General features: G+C 48.4%; 1 protein-coding gene across 2 annotated transcripts in view; it reads right to left on the bottom strand.

The window, feature by feature from the left end:
• Positions 1-23,453, bottom strand: part of TMEM198 (transmembrane protein 198) — a 189,770-nt gene that overhangs the window by 75,184 nt on the left and 91,133 nt on the right. The window lies entirely within an intron of this gene.

Genomic DNA, 23,453 nt, shown 5'->3' with positions numbered 1-23,453 from the left:
AAGTCAGTATTGCATCAAAGAAGACAGATGCTGGTTTCTAGTTGGTGCAGAACATGTCCCACGCGGGATAATGAATGCAGTCTGGTTTGCATCGCTGGATTCCGCAAACGAGCCCTGGCACACGCAAAGCTTGAGGTTAGCGGAAAATGGCGCTGCCCGGGAGCAGTAGGGATCTGGTGACCTCTACCCAGGAGGGGGAGTCTGAAGGTGCTCTCAGCAACTCAGAGAGCCTTCAGAAGACCAGGCAGCGTGCACAGGAGTCCTACAGCATGGTGACAAAGAAGGTGCAAAGAGAGGCCCACGCAGCACGACACAAAGGATTCCCACTCTACCGGAGAACCACTCAGGAAGCTGTGCATCGCAGGATGGAGTGCTGGGGGCCTAAGCTGTGCTGTGCAAGAAGAACTTCTTGTGAGGTCGCACACAAGCCTTGTCACGCAGTGCACAGGGGTACTGTCCTGCGTGGGGAGGCAAGCTCTTACCTCCACCAAAGTTGTGACAGCTGGATGTTGGGACTGTCGGAGTCACTTTAGTCCACCACCAGTGTTGCTGGATCCACGCCTGTCATCTGGAAAGGGGACCCAAGCCAACGGTCGTCGCTGCAGAGAGGTGCCTGCTGAAGCAGGGAAGTGACTCCATCACTCCACCGGAGATTCCTTCAGGTCTTCTGGTGCAGGCTGAAGACAGGCAGTCCTCGGAGGATGCACGACCTGGAAACTGTTGCAGTTGCTAGCAGGAGCTGAAGATACAATGTTGCAGAAGTCGTCTTAGCTTCTTTGTTGCAGTTTTGTAGAGTTCCTGGAGCGGTCAGCGGCTGTTCCATTGGTAGAAGATGAAGTAAAGGATGCAGAGGATTCCTGCTGGAGTGTTGCAATCTGAATCTGAAGAAACACCCAGAGGAGAGACCCTAAATAGTTCAGAGAGGGAGATTGGTCACCTAACCGAGTAAGCTCCTATCAGGAGGGGTCTCGGACGTCACCTGCTGGCACTGGCCACTCAGATGCTCCCAGAGTGGAGGAGCTCTGGGTACCACCCCTGGGGTGGTGATAGACAGGGGAGTGGTCACTCCCCTTTCCTTTGCCCAGTTTTGCGCCAGAGCAGTGACTGGGGGTCCCTGAACCGGTGTAGACTGGATTTTGCAAGTAGGGCACCATCTGTGCCCTACAAAGCATTTCTAGAGGCTCTGGGAGCGTACCCCTCCTATGCCTGTAACACCTATTTCCAAAGGGAAAGGGTGCAACACCCCTCTCCCAAAGGAAATGCATTGTTCTGCCTTCCTGGGCTTGAGCTGCTCATGCAACAGGAGGGCAGATACCTGTCTGTGAAGTGGCAGCAGCTGGGGCTGCCTGGAAAACCTCAGAAGGCTGGTATGGAAGTACTGGGGGTCCACTGAGGAGCCCCCAGAGAGCATGGGATTGTGCAACCAATACTGGAAGCAGTATTGGGGTACAATTCTCAGTTGTTAGACACCTTACTTGGCCATATTCGGAGTTACCGTTGTGAAGCTGGACATAGGTATTGACCTATGTGCAGTGCACACTTAAAATGGTGTCCCCAAACTCACGAAGGCCGTGAAAATGGTCCTGGACGACATGGGGGCACCTCTGTTAGTGCAAGGGTGCCCTCACACACAGGTACTTTGCACCCTGCCTTCAGTGTTGGAAGACCTGATATATAGGAGACCCGGTGCAGTGAAAATGGCTCAGACATGCTGCAATGGCAGTCCCGTAGAAGCCTTTGCATGAGCTCCGTATGGGTGGCAAAAGAAATGCTGCAGCCCATAGGGATCCCCTGGAACCCAATGCCCTGGTACCATATACTAGGGACTTATAAGGGAGGACCAGTAAGCCAATTTGGAGTGGTATACTGAGTTACTAGTATGGAGTGAAAATTTGGAAACAGAGAGAGCATGAGCACTGGGGTCCTGATTAGCAGGATCCCAGTGACACAGTCAAAACCACAATGACATCAGGCAGAAATTGGGGGTAACGTGCCAAAAAGAGGGTACTTTCCTACATTGACAATCTTTTGACGCAGGGCAGCACTGCAAGGATTCTTGCTGCGCTGCCCTGGGTCAGAAGAAAAGGGCAGGAATGCGTGGTATTAATGATCTACGGCACATTCCTGTCCTTTCCCCCTGTGCTGCCGTGCACCAACGCAGGCACCCTTGCACCATGGAGCAAGGGTGCCTGTGTTGCATGCAGGATTGTTTTTGTGCACCTTTCTGCACAAAAACAATAATGAGAGGTGTTTTCCTCTTTCTATGGGTGCTGCAGAATGCAGCACACATGGAAAAGTAAAAAATAGGAGAAATAAAGGTATTTCTCCATGTTGTGCCTCCCTTTCACCTCCCCTGGTGAGGCATAGGCTTTTGCCGCATTTCCAGGTTTACGAAATCTCATGAATCTGGGAAAGTGTCAAATGCCATGGGTGTTACGTGGGAACACCCACCGTAACGCCCATGGCACAGCTCCCTGCGCTGCGTTGCCTCAGTCCATATCTACAAGGCCATTATAAAAGCCACTTCGATGGGTTTACATGGCCTTGTAGATATGGCCTTGCAGTGTGCGCCACCGGACCATCACTAAATGTCACATTCCAGCAGTGCAGAGGGGCTTGTAAATAAGCCCCAAAGAATCCATGGAGGCTTTTTCCTCTTTCTGTGTGTACTGAATATTTTTACCCATTCCTACGTTTACAGATTCTTATAAATCTGGGAATGCTTCCAAACCCATGGGTGTTGCATGCGAAAACTCACAGCAACGCCTATGGCACGCTCCCTGAAGCAGTGTAAGGCAACAAAGCAACTTGCGCTGCATTGCCTTACACTATATCTACAAGGCCATGAAAAGCTGGCCAAATGGCTTTGCGTAGCTTTCTAGATATTGGGCCTGCAAATGGGCCACTGGTGCATCGCAAAAAGTGACTCACTGACGGAGCAAACAGGCTTGTAAATAATCACCGAGTGTATGCCAGATCTAAAAACCCTCATCATATAATGCCCAAGAGCACACTTTATTAAGAACACTACGCAAAACACCCCATGTGCACTCTTAGCACGTGCTAACAACCAGTGACTGCAGAAAAGAAGCCATGGCAAAGCCAAGAGTTCTTGTTTTTAAAAGGTGATTGCTGAGGTTTTGGATCTGCCAATGTTTGTTTGAACGAGGAGTGGTGAAATATAAAATAAAAATTGAATATGGCCGCTGGCGCCTCACAACACATGCGTGCTCATGCACGGCCATCTTAGAATGGTTTTTATTGTTTACGGGAAGAGACATTCCAAGATCACTGGCGATACTTCTCAACGTATGTGTTGCCACGTGCACGTACGGCGGCTAATGTGGAATGTTTTTTTTCTAATAATAATATTTAAAAAAATAGTACGTAAAGTGCAGGTGGGATGGTGAGGGGTGGAGAGCAACTCGCACAATTATCAAAAATGCTTTATAATTATTATTAAAAAACCGGGAGGAGGCAAGGAGGGCACTGGATGAGCAAAGACAGGGGCATGGTGAGCGGATGGGAGAGAGAGTGGAAAGCGATGTACTCTCACAAAGTGCTGAAAGTCAAATGAAAAAAATAGTCCCTGATGCAAACAGCGGAAAGATCATTTTAATCCAATCAAAGCAAAGTCCATAAAGGAACTATGCTCCAGGAGGAGGTCAAAAGCAAGAATACTGTGTTGAGCCAACAAAACAAGAGCAGTGAACGGAGACAATGGGATTCAGATTTCGGCAGACATGATATCTGTCACCGTTGTGGCGGAGCAACCCCCCTGCCAACATCCAAATCAGGCCCTTAATTGCTGTCCAATGATTAGCAAGAAACTGACCCAAAGCCCACGCTATGTTTGTTTTTTTGATAACAGGTCTTCGACATCACACAACTAAAGCTGAATATAGGCAAAAAAAACAAGCACGTGCAAATGCGTAGGAGTGGGGTGTAGAAATCTGAATGAGGCTGTGGCACGCTCACCACAGCCCCTCCCGCCCGCAGCTTGCTGTAAGCTGCTGATCGGCTTCTCTGCTTTACTTAAGGTCTTCTATTTCAGGAGTTTCCACTGCTTGACAGGATTCTCTCTCCACAATTAAAACATGAAAGAAATCCCTGCGGAGAGTGGCTAAGCTGACATTGTACCCCAACCCCCACATCCCCAGCAAACGTCAGCTGTCAAAGCAGCTCACAGCCAGCGACGCTGATACCCTGAGACAAGCATGAGTGGTCTGGGTGCCACGTTAGCTCAAATAGCAAGCAAGGTGAGGGAACAGTAGGTTCTGTGTCTAGGGTTCTGCCAGACAGCGAAAAAAAATCTGTTATTGAAAAAGAACTGTTGGCATGTTATTGGGTGGTTGAACATTTCAAACGTTTTGTGTGGTGCACAAAATTCACACTCACTACAGATTGAAAACCATTGGTTAATATTACTGAGCGGGCGTGTTCTTGTACACCCAGACTTGCAACGTTAAGTTCGGAAATTGCTACAGTATAACTTTGATATATGTCATACTCCATGTGGAAGGAAGATCAAAGCTGAATATCTGTAAAGGACACCTGTTCCTTTAAGTTTACGTAGTGGACAATAAATAATGTTTATTCTGTGGTTAATTATAAACCATTACAATTTTGATAAAGACACAAGTAGATTAAAAACAGCATAAGGAGTGGTAGAACAGGTGTCTGGCATCATGGCAGAATGGCTAATGTGCCAAAAAAGTAAGTCGGCCAACCTAAATGCAAGAACATCAAACATCAATTTGCCATTGAGTCGAATGCCAGAATAAAAAGCAACAAGAGCAATACTGGTGCTTTGTCAGGGCAGTCAGGGATGGTGTAACCTGTTTCACAAGCGATTAATGTCTGAAAACTGAGAGGACATTTCTTCAGCCCACTGAGTTATCCAATGGACAATCGTCAAATGTAGCTGTTGGCTTTATTGGTTCTTTCATTAGTCTATCACGCTGGGTTACGTATGTCATCGGGCTAGTCAATTTTTTGAACAAATACAGCATCAGTCAGAAGGATTGCACTATATCATCCCCAGGCCCATGGTTTGCTGGAGAAAACGAATTGTACGTTGGTTGAGTGTATCGAGTGAGCTATGAAAAACATGGTTGATGTAAGTGAAGCAGTCAAGAGTATGTTCTGGTCATATCAGCATGTCCCAACAGTATCATTGGTAACCTCAGTTTGCATTTGACGCTATGAGAGGTCGCATCCCTGCATCCAAGATATGCCCAACAAGGTTAAAGAAACTGCAGCCCCATACAGAGCATGAACGGATAACGGATAGGTGCATTTGATCCAAAGTTCAAGATTATCAATTCAAAATGAAACAGAGGTTTCACACTAAGCATAGTGTCAGCAAGTGTAAAGATAAAGTGGTGGTCAGGGACTTGGCACGCAGCAAGAACCTGTGCATGCGTTGAAAGTCAAGATTTAGAATTTAAACAGAGTGCGTAAAGTAAACAGTGGATGTGAAGGGGAAGAAAACGTTTTTTTGTGGCCCTTCTAATGGATAAGGTGGGTCCTGTGATCCTTCTAATGGCCAGGTTGGTTCCCATGATCCTTGTAATGGCCAGAATGGATCTTGTGATCCTTCTAATGGCCAGGGTGGGTCTTGTGATCCTTTTAATGGCCAGGGTGGATTTTGTGGTTCATCTAATGGCCAGGGTGGGCCTCATGATCCCTCTGATCCGTCTAACATCCATCATGGGTCTCATGATCCATAGCTAAATTGTACATTTGAGAGTCAGGATTAAAATGGTGGTGAGAAAGCCGTCAAGGTTCTGTGTTTTGTGTCTTAGTGGTTGGTTCTTGCATTCTTTTTTATTCAAAAGTATATTTTGTTTTGTTCATTTGAAATGTGTATTTCTACAGTAAGTGTTTAACCCACATTAGTCCCATCTTACATAATTGCATTTGTATTTTTAATGGCCAGGTTTGCATTGTTTCATTTTGTATTTACAGTGGGAATGGGAATGTTTTGGTGATGTATTTTCAAGTTCAGCTGTATCCATGACATTCCACATTCTGTATCAATGGGATGTGTGAGGTGCTGGCCACTAGGGTTCAAAGCTGTTGGTTCCCGGTGCTGCCTTGGGCTTGGGGTGATAAAGCATTCTTCTCACATGGGATTTTCAGTGGGTATTGCCTCTACATCATGCATGCACACCTGGGCACAGAAACACGAGCATACACACATAAGCACATGAAACACAAGGAGACACAAGCAGGTACACAGAAAAACATGTGCACAAAAAACCCACAGAAGCATACACACAGTGCACAGCACAAACTGCACACCCGCACAGGCACAAAAGAGAATCCTTGGGCACACCCACTGTTTGGACACATTAGAGCAGTGGTTCCCAACCTGTGGTCCGGGGACCCCTGCGGGTCCGCAAAGCCTTCTCAGGGGGTCCGCGACTGCTTAAAAATTAAAAAATTATTAACAGATTAGGTCCCCAGCTTTCAATAATGGCTCAGTAGGGGGACCCCGGATTCCAAAAATGATTCAGTGGGGGTCCCTGGTTCCAGTAAAGATAAAATGGGGGTCCACAGAAGTCAAAAGTTTGGGAACCACTGTATTAGAGTGATCACCTCACTCCAGGTCATCACAGACACTGTCTCCAGTCTAGAACTATTCACCTACAAATCAGTGATGATAGGTGTGTTAGTCTCACTAGTTACATGGAAGCAAAACACAACTATAACACCCAGAATGCATCGGGCTCCCACACAAAAGCACAAGACTGGAAGAAGTGTCCTTAATGGCAGAGGTGGAGGAGCACACCCCAGGAGACACGCACACTTACTTGTGCCGGCCTGAACATGTGTGAGCATGCTAACGCACAGACATATGCTGTGGGGGGCATGGTTGGCTCTTCCAGAGTGCCAGGAGACTCACCAAAATGGGCGTGGACTATTTGGAATAAAGCAACGCCTCTGACGCTGTGACACAAAGACTCACTATGGGGAGCTGAGCAACCACAGTTAGTGGCCCTCGGGTGTGCAAGCAGTTTGTCTATAAGGCACAGTCTGTGGCCCTGTGGTGGGCTGCATACAGATCATGCAGTAGTGGGGGGGGGTGCCAATCTCAAGTTTGAATATCAACCTCCCCAATATTGCATCCATAGACTTACTGTAGGAAGCTGTGTCCATCCTGTAGAAAGCTTCACAACTTCACCCAGCGGCCTTATGGGTAAGTTAGCAGATGTGTTCATCCTGTAAGAAACTCTGTAACCCCATTCAGTGGCCTTGTGGGTAGAGTGGCAACTGTGTTCACCCTGTGGGAAGCTGTGTTACCCCAGTCATTGGCCTTGAGTATAGAATAACTGGTGTGCCCATCCTCTAGGAAGCTGTGTTACCACAGTCAGTGGCCTTGTGGGTAGAGTTGCAGGTGTGTTCACGCTCTAGGAAGCTGTGTTACCCCAGTCAGTGGCCTTGTGGGTAGAGTTGCAGGTGTGTTCACGCTCTAGGAAGCTGTGTTACCCCAGTCAGTGGCCTTGTGGGTAGAGTTGCAGGTGTGTTCACGCTCTAGGAAGCTGTGTTACCCCAGTCAGTGGCCTTGTGGGTAGAGTTGCAGGTGTGTTCACCCGCCAGGAAGCTGTGTAACCCCAGTCAGTGGCCTTGTGGGTAGGGAAGCAGGTGTGTTCACGCTCTAGGAAGCTATGTAACCCCAGTCAGTGGCCTTGTGGGTAGGGAAGCAGGTGTGTCCATCCTGTAGAAAGCTGTGTAACCAAAGCTAGTGATTCTGTGGGTACATTAGCACCTGTGCTCTTCCAGTAGGAAACTGCAGAACCACAGCCAGTAACTCTGTGGGTGGGGTAACATGCATGGTAATCCTGTAGGGATCTGTGTAGCCACAGCCAGTGCCCCTGTGGGTCAATTAAGATGTGTATCCATCCTGTAGGGATCTGTGTAGCCACAGCCAGTGCCCCTGTGGGTCAATTAAGAGGTGTATCCATCCTGTAGGGATCTGTGTAGGCACAGCCAGTGCCCCTGTGGGTCAATTAGCAGATGTGTGATCCTGTAACCACAGCCAGTAGCCATATGGGCAGGGTAGCACATGTGTTCATCCTGTGGGAAGTACAAAGGTCCCCAAGGTGAAAACAACAAAAGAAAGGGGCACTTAGGAAAGGCTGGTCCCCCCAGAAAACTGACCAACTCTAGACAAGTGTAGCTCCCCCCTTCTAAGAACTTAAAACTCTCTCAGGAGGGTCAAAGCCCAGGAAGAAAACCGCCCAGAGGGGCAGGGGGTTGGGTGGCATGCATGATACCCCTCTGTTATTGCTTTATTTTGTTCCTGGGTTCCCACAGTGTGCCCCGGAGACGGACACAAGGCTTAGAGGGAACTGGACCATCACGCTCTTTTAAAAAACTATCCCCTAAGGTCACAGGTGCCCTGGAGATAGACGCAAGGCATGGAGGGAACTGGACCATTGCGCTCTTTTAAAAGACAGTACCTGGGGCCCAGGTGCCCCAGAGACCAATGCAAGGCATGGAGGGAACTGGACCAATGCGCTCTTTTAACAAACTGTCCCCTATGGCCCCAAGTGCCCTGGAGACAGACGCAAGGCATGGAGGGAACTTGGCCTTTCCTCTCTTTTAAAAGAAAGTACCTGGGGCCCAGGTGCCCCGGAGACAGACGCAAGGCATGGAGGGAACTGGGCCATTGGACTCTTTTAACAAACTGTCCCCTATGGTCCCAAGTGCCCTACAGACCGACGCAAGGAACAGAGGAAACTGGGCCATTGCGCTCTTTTAACAAACTGTCCCCTACCCTAGGGCCCCAGGTGCCCCAGAGACCGACGCAAGGAATGGAGGGACTAGGCCACTGAACTCTTTTAAAAGACAGTACCCTGGAGCCTAAGGATCCCCTGGAGTCCGACACAAGGCATGGAGGGAACTGGACCATTGTGCTCTTTTAAAAGACAGCACATGGGGCCCCAGGTGCCCCAGAGACCAATACAAGGCATGGAGGGAACGGGACTATTGCACTCTTTTAAAACTCAGTACTTGGGGCCCAGGTGCCCCGGAGACAGACGCAAGGCATGGAGGGAACTGAGCCATTAAGCTCTTTTAAAAGATAGTACCTGGTGCTCAGGTGCCCCGGAGACAGACGCAAGGCATGAAAGGAACTGGACCATTATGCTCTTTTAAAGAATGTTCCCTGCAGGCCCTAGGTGCCCCAGGGACCGACTCAAGGCATGGAGGGATCTGGACCCCTGAGATCTTTCAAAAGACACTACACTGGGGCCACAGGTGCCCAAGAGACAGAGGAAAGGCATGGAGGCAACTGGAACATTACGCTCTGTTAAGAGACAGTACCCCGGGCCCCAGGTGCCTCGTAGACGATGCAAGGCATGGAAGGTACTGGACTATTGTGCTCTTTTAAAAGATAGTACCCTGGGGCCCAAGGTGCCCGGGCGACAGAACCAAGCCATGGAGGGAACTGGACCATTGCGCTCTTATGAAAAACAGTACCCTGGGGGACAAGGTGCAGTGATGTCTGCTGCTAGGAAAGGTCAGAGGGGCAGCGCATGAAGGTGGGTGAGGGGGATAGTAAATATAAAGAAAAAAACACTTTCCTACAGCTGCTGAACGCCGCCTCAGTGTCCCTTGCCCCCTCAGTTCTTCTTTTCTTTCTCCCCTCCCCACCCAATGCAGACTCTTCTCTCATGCTGTCCCGCAGCATGAGAGAAGGGCTGGGATTGGCCTGAGTGTGCTGAAATGGTGCTCAGTTAGGAAGTGGGAGCCTGCGCTTGGTCTCCATCAGGCTGTGAAATACAGCTCGGGCGAAGAGTTCTAAATGTGTATGTCAGTTTGGCTGGCCTCAGACCGTTGGCCATACTGACATGCGCACTTAAAGTGCACCTGCTGCACCTCACCTGTTGACGCAGAGGATGCTGGCCCAGCTCCGCCCTACAGTCTGCGGAAAAATAAAATGATAATAAAATACTTTTATCATCTTTTTATTTTTATGTGTGTTGCTGTGTTTCAGCCGTGGGGCGATGCTCCTCAATTAATCAATCAATACTTCTGTAGCGCGGCTTATCACCTGTAGGGTCTCCTCATCCATAGCGGTAAGGCCACCCTTACCCAGGTGCCCTGGGGACTGACGCAAGGCATGGAGGGAACTGGGCCACTGCACTCTTTAAAAAGACAGTACCTGGGGGTCCAGGTGCCCTGGAGACAGACGGAAGGTATGGAGGGAACTGGACCATTGCACTCTTTTAAAGACAGTACCTGGGGCCCAGGTGCCCTAGGGGTCGACGAAGAACAAGCGAGCACCAACTCGCTCACCGGTAGGTCCTGTCCCCATAGCGTCCCAGTGCTCCAAGCTTCCTCTGAGGTCATTGGGGTGCCCAGGAGCATTGCGCTGTATTGCCTCTCTTGCCACTTGCTTGTCTCCGAGGGGAGCAAGGAGGAGGGGGCACAGCCTATACCCCAAGATGGTTACATAAAGAAGAGCTGAGTGCAAAGAGAGGGTGCGTCATCGGGCTCCCTGGCAGTCCCCAAGACAGCACTTCGATGACCACTGGGCGCTGACTATTGAAATAATTAAAGGCATTTTTCTCTGACAGCGGTTACATCAAAGGAGCTGGGGGGGAGCACCTCATAAGATCTTGCAGGACACATAACACGTTTGTCTACGTTCATGTGTGTTGCCCCAGGAAGGGCAGAGGCAACAGTTTAGAACTTGGTTTGGGGGCTTCCAAGAGTGTAGCAGCCCCCTACAGAAGCTCTACAGGAGTTTTTCTTAATAACAAAAAACACCCTATGTCTGCAAGGTCAAAGGATTTTTGTCCTGGAGAAGATTTTGTCAAGAGTTCCCTGAGACTTACAGCTTAGGTTTCTAGGTTACAGGGACCTTTGTTCTTGGGATCCTAAGACTGCTTTGCAGCACACGTGAAAACTGAGAAAAGTCCACACTGCATAGTATTGTGAAATAAATGCTTTATTCATACTAATAGTGAATCATACACATGATTGTACTGTTATTAAATGGTGACAACATCTTGCTTTCTTTTGATAGGCTGTATTCAGTTTTTCATTGTATGTTTCTGTTTTATTTTTCTGTGAACACCCAGACAAAGCCAGTACAACTGAATTTTAATATCTGCACTCCACTAATGTGTGTTTGGCATATTATGGCTTAATAGTTCAATGCTTGCTTGGGATGCAGACTGCTAGAGGCCGTTATTTTGAGTATCTCCACCTGGTGTCATCTGTATATTTGCAAATTAATGTATAGTGTAGAGTAGCATATGCATAATAAAGTATTTTTTTTTATATGCAAAAGGACTGAGTGGACAGTTATTTATTAAGTGTTGTTGGTTGTGTACCTGAGGGCTGGGGGGCCAGCGCACACCACCCCAAAGCCCTGCAGATGTATGCATGTGCAGGTTTTGTGTGGGAGAAGCATCTTCACTACTCCTAATTACCAATGAAAGACATATTTGTGCTGCAGTAAATGTCTGATAAGCATTTGGTCTTAATGTGTCCTTTTGTATTTGTTAATTCGTTATTTAATTAGAAGTGTTTTAAAGTACTACACATCACTTAAGCCATTAAAGCATACTGTAAGAACAAGAAAAACACACACATACAGTTCTTACAACATAAGAGTTAAGCCCAGCCGGGTGCGAAGATCTGACATCATGAGCATTAGAAGTTTTTCAAGATACAAAGAGCTGACAATTTGAGAGTTGAGTCCTCCCAGGTGTGACAATATGACATAGGAGAGTTAAGAGTCCTCCCAGATACGTAGAGCAGACATTATGAGTTGAGGCCAGCCAAATGTGAAGATCTAACATTATGACAGTTGAGTCAAGATAGATGTAGAGATATGACATATGAGAGTTAAGAGTCCTCCCAAATGCCAGGATCTGTCATTATGAGAGTTAAGAGTCCTCCCAAATGCATAGAGCAGACATGAGTTCAGTCTAGCCAAATGTCAAGATCTGACAATATGAGATTTAAGATTCCTTCCAGGTGTGAGGATCTGACATTATGAGAGTCGAGTCCTCCCAAATGTGAAGATCTGACATTATGAGAGTTAAGAGGTTGTCCGGATGTTAAGGTCTGACATTATGAGAGTTGAGTCCAATCAGGAGTGAGGATCTGACATTATGAGAGTTAAGAGATTGTCCAATGTTAAGGTCTGACATTATGAGAGTTAAGAGTCCATCCAGGAGTAAAGATCTGACATTATGCGTTAAGTCCAGCCAGATGTGAAGATCTGACACTGTGAGAGTGAAGAGTCTGTCCAGTTGATAAGGGATGACATTTTGAGAGTCACAAAGCCGTCTAGATGTTAAGGTCTGACTTTATGAGAGTCAAGAGTCCTCCCAGATGCGAAGATCTAACATTATGAGAGTTAACAGACCATTCAGATGTTAAGGTCTAATGTTATGGTAGTTAAGAGTCCTTCCAGATGCGAGGATCTGAAATTAGGAGTGTTAGGAGTTCATCCAGATGTGAATATCTGATATTACGAGTGTTAAGAGTCCATCCAGATGCGAAGATCTGACATTATGAGTTGAGTCCAGCCAGGTGTGAAGATCTGACTGTAGGGGGCTGGCCTGGCTTGTAGTGGGTACCAAGGGGTACTTACACTCTGTACCAGGTCCAGTGATCCCTTATTAGTGTAGAAGAGGTGTTTCTAGCAGCTTAGGCTGATAGAAGGTAGCTATAGCAGAGCAGCTTAGGCTGAACTAGGAGACATGCAAAGAACCTACTATACCACTGGTGTCATATGCACAATATCATAAGAAAACACAATACACAGATATACTAAAAATAAAGGTACTTTATTTTTATGACAATATGCCAAAAGTATCTCAGTGAGTACCCTCAGTATGAGGATGCCAAATATACACAAGATATATGTACACAATACCAAAAATATGCAGTAATAGCAAAAGGAAGTAATGCAAGCAGTGTAAAGTTACAATAGATTGCAATAGGAACACATAGGTATAGGGGCAACACAAACCATATACTCCAAAAGTGGAATGCAAACCACGAATGGACCCCAAACCTATGTGAGCTTGTAGAGGGTCGCTGGGACTGTAAGAAAACAGTGAGGGTTAGAAAAATAGCCCACCCCAAGACCCTGAAAAGTAGGTGTAAAGTGCACCTATAACCCCCAGAGAGCACAGAAATCGTGATAGGGGGTTTCTACAAGGAAGACCAACACCAGCAAAGCAACAACAGTGGATTTCCGGACCTGAGTACCTGTGAAACAAGGGGACCAAGTCCAAGAGTCGCGACAATGTCGAGAGTGGGCAGATGCCCAGGAAATGCCAGCTGAGGGTGCAAAGTAGCTGCCACCGGATGGAAGAAGCTTTGGTTTATGCAAGAACGAAGAGGACTAGGAACTTCCCCTTTGGTTTCTGCAAGAACGAAGAGGACTAGGAACTTCCCCTTTGGAGGATGGATGTCCCACGTCGTGAAGAAGCTTGCAGAGGTGTTCCCACGCAGAAAGACCGCAAACAAGCCTTGCTAGCTGCAAGGGTCGCGGTTAGGGTTTTTGGATGCTGCTGTGGCCCAGGAGGAACCAGGATGTCGCCACTTGGATGAGGAGACAGAGGGGGCGCCCAGCAAGTCAGGGAGCCCTCACAGAAGCAGGCAGCACCCGCAGAAGTACCGGAACAGGCACTTAGAAGAGGTGTGAACCGGAGTCCATCCGAAGTCAGAAAAGGGAGTCCCACGACGCCGGAGGACAACTCAGAAGGTTGTGCACTGCAGGTTAGAGTGTCAGGGACCCAGGCTTGGCTGTGCACGAAGGAAATCCTGGAAGAGTGCACAGGAGCCGGAGCAGCTGCAAATCACGCGGTACCCAGCAATGCAGTCTAGCGTGGGGAGGTAAGGACTTACCTCCACCAAACTTGGACTGAAGAGTCACTGGACTGTGGGAGTCACTTGGACAGAGTTGCTGAGTTACAGGGACCACGCTCGTCGTGCTGTGAGGGGACCCAGAGGACTGATGATGCAGTCTTTTGTTGCCTGCGGTTGCAGGGGGAAGATTCCGTCGACCCACGGGCGATTTCTTCAGAGCTCCTGGTGCAAGAAGGAGGCAGGCTACCCCCAGAGCATGCACCACCAGGAAACAGGCGAGAAAGCCAGAAGGATGAAGCGATACAAGGTTGTAGTAGTCGTCTTTGCTACTTTGTTGCGGTTTTGCAGGCGTCCTGAGCAGTCAGCGGTCGATCCTTTGGCAGAAGGTGAAGAGGGAAATGCAGAGGAACTCTGGTGAGCTCTTGCATTCGGTATCTGAAGAATTCCCCAAAGCAGAGACGCTAAATAGCCAGAAAAGGAGGTTTGGGTACCTAGGAAGGAGGATAGGCTAGTAAGAAAGGTAAGAGCCTATCAGAAGGAGTCTCTGACGTCACCTGCTGGCCCTGGCCACTCAGAGCAGTCCAGTGTGCCAGCACACCTCTGAATCCAAGATGGCAGAGGTCTGGGGCACGCTGGAAGAGCTCTGGGCACCTCCCCTGGGAGGTGCAGGTCAGGGGAATGGTCACTCCCCTTTCCTTTGTCCAGTTTCGCGCCGGAGCAGGGCTGGGGGATCTCTGAACCGGTGTAGACTGGCTTATGCAGAGATGGGCACCATCTGTGCCCATCAAAGCATTTCCAGAGGCTGGGGGAGGCTACTCCTCCCCAGCCCTGACACCTATTTCCAAAGGGAGAGGGTGTAACACCCTCTCTCTGAGGAAGTCCTTTGTTCTGCCTTCCTGGGCCAGGCCTGGCTGGACCCCAGGAGGGCAGAAACCTGTCTGAGGGGTTGGCAGCAGCAGCAGCTGCAGTGAAACCCGGGAAAGGCAGTTTGGTAGTACCCGGGTTCTGTGCTAGAGACCCGGGGGATCATGGAATTGTCCCCCCAATGCCAGAATGGCATTGGGGTGACAATTCCATGATCCTAGACATATTACATGGCCATGTTCGGAGTTACCATTGTGACGCTGTACATAGGTAGTGACCTATGTACAGTGCACGCGTGTAATGGTGTCCCCGCACTCACAAAGTCTGGGAAATTTGCCCTGAACGATGTGGGGGCACCTTGGCTAGTGCCAGGGTGCCCACACACTAAGTAACTTTGCACCCAACCTTCACCAGGTGAAGGTTAGACACATAGGTGACTTATAAGTTACTTAAGTGCAGTGGTAAATGGCTGTGAAATAACGTGGACGTTGCAATGGCAGGCCTGTGTAAGAATTGTCAGATCTCCCTATGGGTGGCAAAAGAAATGCTGCGCCCATAGGGATCTCCTGGAACCCCACTACCCTGGTTACCTCAGTACCATATACTAGGGAATTATAAGGGTGTTCCAGTATGCCAATGTGAATTGGTGAAATTGGTCACTAGCCTGTTAGTGACAATTTAGAAAGCAGAGAGATCATAACCACTGAGGTTCTGGTTAGCAGAGCCTCAGTGAGACAGTTAGTCATCACACAGGGAACACATACAGGGCACACTTATGAGCACTGGGGCCCTGCCTGGCAGGGTCCCAGTGACACATAGACTAAAACAACATATATACAGTGAAATATGGGGGTAACATGCCAGGCAAGATGGTACTTTCCTACACAACCCCCCGCCCCAAACGAAGGACAATAAGACTAGCCATGACCTGATGAGTCTTCATTGTCTAAGTGGAAATATCTGGAGAGTCCATCTGCATTGGAGTGGGTACTCCCAGGTCTATGTTCCACTGTATAGTATATCCCCTGTAGAGATATGGACCACCTCAATAATTTAGGGTTTTCACCTTTCATTTGTTTTAGCCAAAGTAGAGGTTTGTGGTCTGTCTGAACAATGAAGTGAGTGCCAAACAGGTATGGCCTCAACTTCTTCAGTGCCCAGACCACAGCAAAGGCCTCCCTCTCAATGGCAGACCAACGCTTTTCTCTAGGGGTCAACCTTCTGCTGATAAAAGCTACTGGTTGATCCTGGCCCTCAGAGTTAAGTTGTGATAAGACTGCCCCTACCCCTAATTCAGATGCATCAGTTTGGACAATGAATTTCTTGGAGTAACATGGGCTTTTTAGGACAGGTGCAGTGCACATGGCCTGTTTCAGCTCCTCAAAAGCTTTCTGACAGCTAGCTGTCCACAATACCTTTTTAGGCATTTTCTTGGAAGTGAGATCATTAAGTGGGGCTGCAATGGAGCCATAATTCTTACTTAATCTCCTGTAATACCCAGTGAGGCCTAGGAAGGCTCTCACCTGGGTCTGTGTTGTAGGGGGAACCCAATCTATGATAGTTTAGATTTTCCCCTGAAGTGGTGCAATCTGTTCTCCACCTACCAGGTGTCGCAGATAAACCACTTTCACCTGCCCTATCTGGCACTTTGAAGCCTTGATAGTGAGGCCTGCCTTTTGCAGGGCCTCCAAAACTTTCCACAGGTGGACCCGGTGATCATCCCAGGTGGAGCTAAAGACAGCTATATCGTCCAGATATGCTGCACTAAAAGCCTCCAACCCTTGCAGGACTGTATTCACCAACCTCTGAAAAGTGGCAGGTGCATTTTTCAAACCAAAGGGCATTACTGTGAATTGGTAGTGCCCTCCAATAGTCGAAAATGCAGTTTTTGTTTTAGCATCCTCTGATAACTTGATCTGCCAATACCCTGCAGTCAAATCAAAGGTGCTTAGATACTTGGCAGATGCCAGTGTATCTATGAGCTCATCTGCCCTGGGTATAGGGTGAGCATCAGTTTTTGTTACCTGGTTGAGACCTCTGTAATCTACACAAAACCTAATTTCCCTTTTTCCATCTTTGGAGTGAGGTTTTGGTACAAGCACCACAGGAGAGGCCCATGGGCTTTCAGAGTGTTCAACCACTCCTAGTTCAAGCATTTTATGAACTTCTTGCTTTATGCAGTCCGTGACATGGTCAGGCTGCCTATAGATTTTACTTTTGACAGGCAAGCTGTCGCCAGTATCAATTGTGTGTTCACACCAAGATGCGGTGCCTGGCACAGTTGAAAAGAGTTCAGAAAACTGACCTAGGAGATTTATGCAGTTGTCTTTTTGCTCAGCAGTAAGACAGTCTGCCAAAACTACACCTTCCACTAGAGCATCCTCTTCTGTGAAAGAGAAGAGATCAGGGAGAGGGTCACTCTCTTCTTCCTGTCCCTCATCTGTTGCCATGAGCAGGGTGAGATCAGCCCTGTCATAGTAGGGTTTTAGGCGATTGACATGGAGCACCCTAAGGGGACTCCTGGCAGTGCCCAGGTCAACTAAGTAGGTGACCTAGCCCTTCTTTTCAACAATGAGATGGGGTCCACTCCATTTGTCTTGAAGTGCTCTTGGGGCCACAGGCTCCAACACCCACACCTTCTGTCCTGGTTGGTACTGAATCAGAACAGCCTTCTGGTCATGCCATTGCTTTTGGAGCTCTTGGCTGGCCTGAAGGTTTTTACTGACCTTTTGCATGTACTCAGCCATTCTGGATCTTAGGCCGAGTACATAGTCCACTATATCTTGCTTAGGAGCTTTTAAAGGTTGTTCCCAACCCTCCTTTACAAGTGTTAGGGGACCTCTTACAGGGTGCCCAAAGAGGAGTTCAAAGGGGCTGAAGCCCACTCCTTTCTGGGGTACCTCCCTGTAAGCAAAAAGGAGGCAAGGTAACAGGACATCCCATCTCCTCCTGAGTTTTTCAGGGAGTCCCATTATCATTCCTTTGAGAGTTTTATTAAACCTCTCTACCAGTCCATTTGTTTGTGGATGATAAGGTGTGGTTAATTTGTATGTTACACCTTATTCCTTCCACATGGCCTTCAAGTATGCAGACATAAAGTTGCTACCCCTGTCTGATACAACCTCTTTTGGGAAACCCACCCTGGAAAAGATTCCCAGGAGGGCTTTTGCCACTGCAGGTGCTGTAGTGGTCCTTAGAGGAATTGCTTCAGGATATCTTGTGGCATGGTCCACTACCACCAAGATAAACCTATTGCCTGAAGCAGTAGGAGGGCCAAGGGGGCCAACTATGTCAACCCCTACCCTTTCAAAGGGAACCCCAACCACAGGCAGTGGAATAAAGGGAGCCTTTGGAGTGCCACCAGTCTTGCCACTGGCTTGGCAGGTCACGCAGGACTTACAAAAGTCTTTTGTGTCCTCTGACATCCTGGGCCAGTGAAACAGGGGGACAAGCCTTTCCCATGTTTTAATCTGACCCAAATGTCAAGCCAAGGGAATATTGTGTGCCAGAGTTAGGAGGAACTCTCTGTACTGCACGGGAATGACCAATCTCCTGGCTGCTCCAGGTTTTGGGTCCCTTGCCTCTGTGTACAAGAGGTTGTCCTCCCAGTAAACTCTATCTGAGTCACTGACATCCCCATTTTGCTGTTTGACAGCTTGCTGTCTGAGACCCTCTAATGTGGGACAGGATTGCTGTGCCACACTCAGCTCCTCCCTGGCAGGCCCCCCTCCATCCAAAAGCTCAGCAGTGTCTGCTGCCAGCTCCTCTGTTGAAGGTTCTGCACAGGGGGGAAATTCTTCTTCCTCAGAAGTTGAATCATATGTAGAGGGAGGGATAGTGGGTAGGGATTTACCCTTACTAACCCTAGCTTTAGGGAGCACTTGGTCCATTGTTCCAGGATCAAAGTCACCCTGTCCTTTTTGCTTTTTGGCCTGAGCCCTGGTTAAAGCAAAAATATGCCCAGGAATGCCCAGCATTGCTGCATGAGCCTCCAACTCCACTTCTGCCCAAGCTGATGTCTCTAAATCATTCCCTAGTAGACAGTCTACAGGTAAATCTGAGGCAACCACAACTTTCTTTGGACCAGTAACCCCCCCCCCAGTTGAGATTCACAACAGCCATGGGGTGGCTAAGAGTGTTGTTATGAGCGTCTGTCACTTGGTACTGGTGACCAAGTAGGTGTTGTTCAGGGTGTACCAGTTTCTCTATTACCATGGTAACACTGGCACCTGTGTCCCTGTAGGCCTGAACCTCAACACCATTGATTAGGGGAAGTTGCTTGTACTTATCCATATTAAGGGGACAAGCAACCAAGGTGGCCAAATCAATGGCACCTTCAGAGACTAGCACAGCCTCTGTGGTCTCCCTAACAAGACCAACCCCAACTAAATTACTAAAAGTGAGTCCAGCTACTCCCTTGGATTGGCTATAAGTAGGTTTGCTCCCACCACCACTGCTATTACTAGGGGCACTAGAGGTTGCAGTAGGGGTTGTGGTAGTGGGAGGTTTGGTGCTTTTCTTTGGACAACTGGCATCAGTTGTCCAATGGCCTTTCCCTTTACATAAATAGCACCATGTTTTGTTTTACTTGATTAGAAGAGGATTTGGACCCACCACCCCCACCAGAGTGTTTTTGTGGGCCTGATGAAGACTCATTTTTAGATTTGTCCCCACCTTTGTCTGAAGACTTACCATCCTTCTTCTTGCCATCCTTGTCACCCCCTGTATGAACTTTTCTGTTCACTCTTGTTCTGACCCATTTGTCTACCTTCTTTCCCAATTTTTGGGGAGAGGTCAGATCTGAGTCCACTAGATATTGGTGTAACAAATCAGACACACAGTTATTCAGAATATGCTCTCTCAGGATTAGATTGTACATGCGTTCATAGTCAGAAACTTTACTGCCATGTAACCACCCCTCCAATGCCTTCACTGAATAGTCAACAAAGTCTACCCAGTCTTCTGAGGACTCTTTTCTGGTTTCTCTGAACTTAATCCTGTATTGTTCAGTGGTTAAGCCAAATCCATCCAAGAGTGCATCCTTCAAAACTGCAAAATTATTGGCATCACTTTCTCTAACAGTAAGGAGCCTATCCCTACCCTTTCCATTGAAAGATAGCCATAGGATAGCAGCCCACTGCCTTTGAGAGACCCCCGTACCATACAGGCCCTCTCAAGTGCAGCAAACCACTTGTTAATGTCATCCCCCTCCTTGTAAGGGGGAACTATCTTGTGCAGATTCCTGGAATCATGCTCTCTCACAGGATTGCTATCAGGAATACTGCTGCTGCCACCATGGGGTCCAAACCCCAACCTCTGTCTCTCCTTCTCTAAGTCTAGGGATTCCCTGTCTAGAGCCAGCTGTTGCAGTTTAAGCTTCAGCCTGGTCTCTTCCACTCTCAACTTATTGAGTTCCCTTTCTAACATTTTGTCTTCAGGGTGGGTGGGTTGGGAATGTTTTGACACAGAAGAAATATTGGAATGAACAGAGGGAGACCTTTCCCTAACAACTGGCACTCTAACAACCTGGCCTTCAGGAATAAAACCCTCCCTACTATGATGGGAGCTTCTAATACTACCAGCATTGCTATGAGGTCTGCTAGGGGGAAGGTTTGGAAGAGCACCCTGTCCCACTACCACTAGGGGCTCCCCTGAGTCAGAGTGTGAGCTATCTCCTAACTTCTCAATTGAACTGCCAGCTAAGGCCTTATCATTCTCAATGAGCATGTTAGACAGTAATTCTCTAGAAGGGTTCTTTCCTACCACTAAACCTCTATCAATGCAGAGACTCCTTAGGCTCTTAAAGTTAAGATGGTCATATGTTGTATTGACTAAAATGAGAGGGGTTCCTACACCAGACATGATAGAAGAAGGTTTAGAGACAGAGAAAAGAGAGAAAAAGTTTCAGGACTTTTTAAAGAACAGAAAAAAAAACGTTTTCAACTTTTTGGGAAGTTTCTGAAAGTTTAGGAGTACTTTTCAGCACTTAGCAAATAGTGTAAGAGAAGAAAAGCAAACCTTTTTGGTTAGGTGTACATACACTGAACTTGTTTTGTATATTTTTCTCTTATGAAAAGTACAATATGGCAAAGTGGTAAGTAGTTACAAGTACTTATCCCACCGCTGCACAACCAATTTAGGAGGCTGGCCTCGCTTGTAGTGGGTACCAAGGGGTACTTACACTCTGTACCAGGTCCAGTTATCCCTTATTAGTGTAGAAGAGGTGTTTCTAGCAGCTTAGGCTGATAGAAGGTAGCTATAGTAGAGCAGCTTAGGCTGAACTAGGAGACATGCAAAGCTCCTACTATACCACTGGTGTCATATGCACAATATCATAAGAAAACACAATACACAGATATACTAAAAATAAAGGTACTTTATTTTTATGACAATATGCCAAAAGTATCTCAGTGAGTACCCTCAGTATGAGGATGCCAAATATACACAAGATATATGTACACAATACCAAAAATATGCAGTAATAGCAAAAGGAAGTAATGCAAGCAGTGTAAAGTTACAATAGATTGCAAAAGGAACACATAGGTATAGGGGCAACACAAACCATATACTCCAAAAGTGGAATGCGAACCATGAATGGACCCCAAACCTATGTGAGCTTGTAGAGGGTCGCTGGGACTGTAAGAAAACAGTGAGGGGCAGAAAAATAGCCCACCCCAAGACCCTGAAAAGTAGGTGTAAAGTGCACCTATAACCCCCAGAGAGCACAGAAGTCGTGATAGGGGGTTTCTGCAAGGAAGACCAATACCAGCAAAGCAAGAACAGTGGATTTCCGGACCTGAGTACCTGTGAAACAAGGGGACCAAGTCCAAGAGTCGCGACAATATTGAGAGTGGGCAGATGCCCAGGAAATGCCAGCTGAGGGTGAAAAGTAGCTGCCACCGGATGGAAGAAGCTTTGGTTTCTGCAAGAACGAAGAGGACTAGGAACTTCCCCTTTGGAGGATGGATGTCCCACGTCGTGAAGAAGCTTGCAGAGGTGTTCCCACGCAGAAAGACTGCAAACAAGCCTTGCTAGCTGCAAGGGTCGCGGTTAGGGTTTTTGGATGCTGCTGTGGCCCAGGAAGGACCAGGATGTCGCCACTTGGATGAGGAGACAGAGGGGGCGCCCAGCAAGTCAGGGAGCCTTCACAGAAGCAGGCAGCACCCGCAGAAGTACCGGAACAGGCACTTAGAAGAGGAGTGAACCGGAGTCCACCCGAAGTCAGAAAAGGGAGTCCCACGACGCCGGAGGACAACTCAGAAGGTTGTGCACTGCAGGTTAGAGTGTCGGGGACCCAGGCTCGGCTGTGCACGAAGGAAATCCTGGAAGAGTGCACAGGAGCTGGAGCAGCTGCAAATCACGCGGTACCCAGCAATGCAGTCTAGCGTGGGGAGGCAAGGACTTACCTCCACCAAACTTGGACTGAAGAGTCACTGGACTGTGGGAGTCACTTGGACAGAGTTGCTGAGTTCCAGGGACCAAGCTTGTCGTGCTGAGAGGGGACCCAGAGGAACGGTGATGCAGTCTTTTGTTGTCTGCGGTTGCAGGGGGAAGATTCCGTCGACCCACTGGAGACTTCTTCAGAGCTCCTGGTGCAAGAAGGAGGCAGGCTACCCCCAGAGCATGCACCACCAGGAAACAGGCGAGAAAGCCAGCAGGATGAAGCGATACAAGGTTGCAGTAGTCGTCTTTGCTACTTTGTTGCGGTTTTGCAGGCGTCCTGAGCAGTCAGCGGTCGATCCTTTGGCAGAAAGTGAAGAGGGAAATGCAGAGGAACTCTGGTGAGCTCTTGCATTCAGTATCTGAAGAATTCCCCAAAGCAGAGACCCTAAATAGCCAGAAAAGGAGGTTTGGCTACCTAGGAAGGAGGATAGGCTAGTAACAAAGGTAAGAGCCTATCAGAAGGAGTCTCTGACGTCACCTGCTGGCCCTGGCTACTCAGAGCAGTCCAGTGTGCCAGCACACCTCTGAATCCAAGATGGCAGAGGTCTGGGGCACGCTGGAGGAGCTCTGGGCATCTCCCCTGGGAGGTGCAGGTCAGGGGAGTGGTCACTCCCCTTTCCTTTGTCCAGTTTCGCGCCAGAGCAGGGATGGGGGATCCCTGAACATGTGTAGACTGGCTTATGCAGAGATGGGCACCATCTGTGCCCAAAGCATTTCCAGAGGCTGGGGGAGGCTACTCCTCCCCAGCCCTGACACCTATTTCCAAAGGGAGAGGGTGTAACACCCTCTCTCTGAGGAAGTCCTTTGTTCTGCCTTCCTGGGCCAGGCCTGGCTGGACCCCAGGAGGGCAGAAACCTGTCTGAGGGGGTGGCAGCAGCAGCAGCTGCAGTGAAACCCCGGGAAAGGCAGTTTGGCAGGACCCGGGTCTGCGCTAGAGACCCGGGGGATCATGGAATTGTCCCCCCAATGCCAGAATGGCATTGGGTGACAATTCCATGATCCTAGACATATTACATGGCCATGTTCGGAGTTACCGTAGTGACCTATGTACAGTGCACGCGTGTAATGGTGTCCCCGCACTCACAAAGGCCGGGGAATTTGCCCTGAATGATGTGGGGGCACCTTGGCTAGTGCCAGGGTGCCCACACACTAAGTAACTTTGCACCCAACCTTCACCAGGTGAAGGTTAGACATATAGGTGACTTATAAGTTACTTAAGTGCAGTGGTAAATGGCTGTGAATTAACGTGGACGTTATTTCACTCAGGCTGCACTGGCAGGCCTGTGTAAGAATTGTCA

The sequence above is a fragment of the Pleurodeles waltl genome, chromosome 3_2 (assembly GCF_031143425.1).
Source record: "Pleurodeles waltl isolate 20211129_DDA chromosome 3_2, aPleWal1.hap1.20221129, whole genome shotgun sequence".
Taxonomy (NCBI): Eukaryota; Metazoa; Chordata; class Amphibia; order Caudata; family Salamandridae; genus Pleurodeles; species Pleurodeles waltl.
The sequence above is the reverse complement of the archived record's forward strand: the minus strand, read 5'-3'. Positions and strand labels throughout refer to the sequence as shown.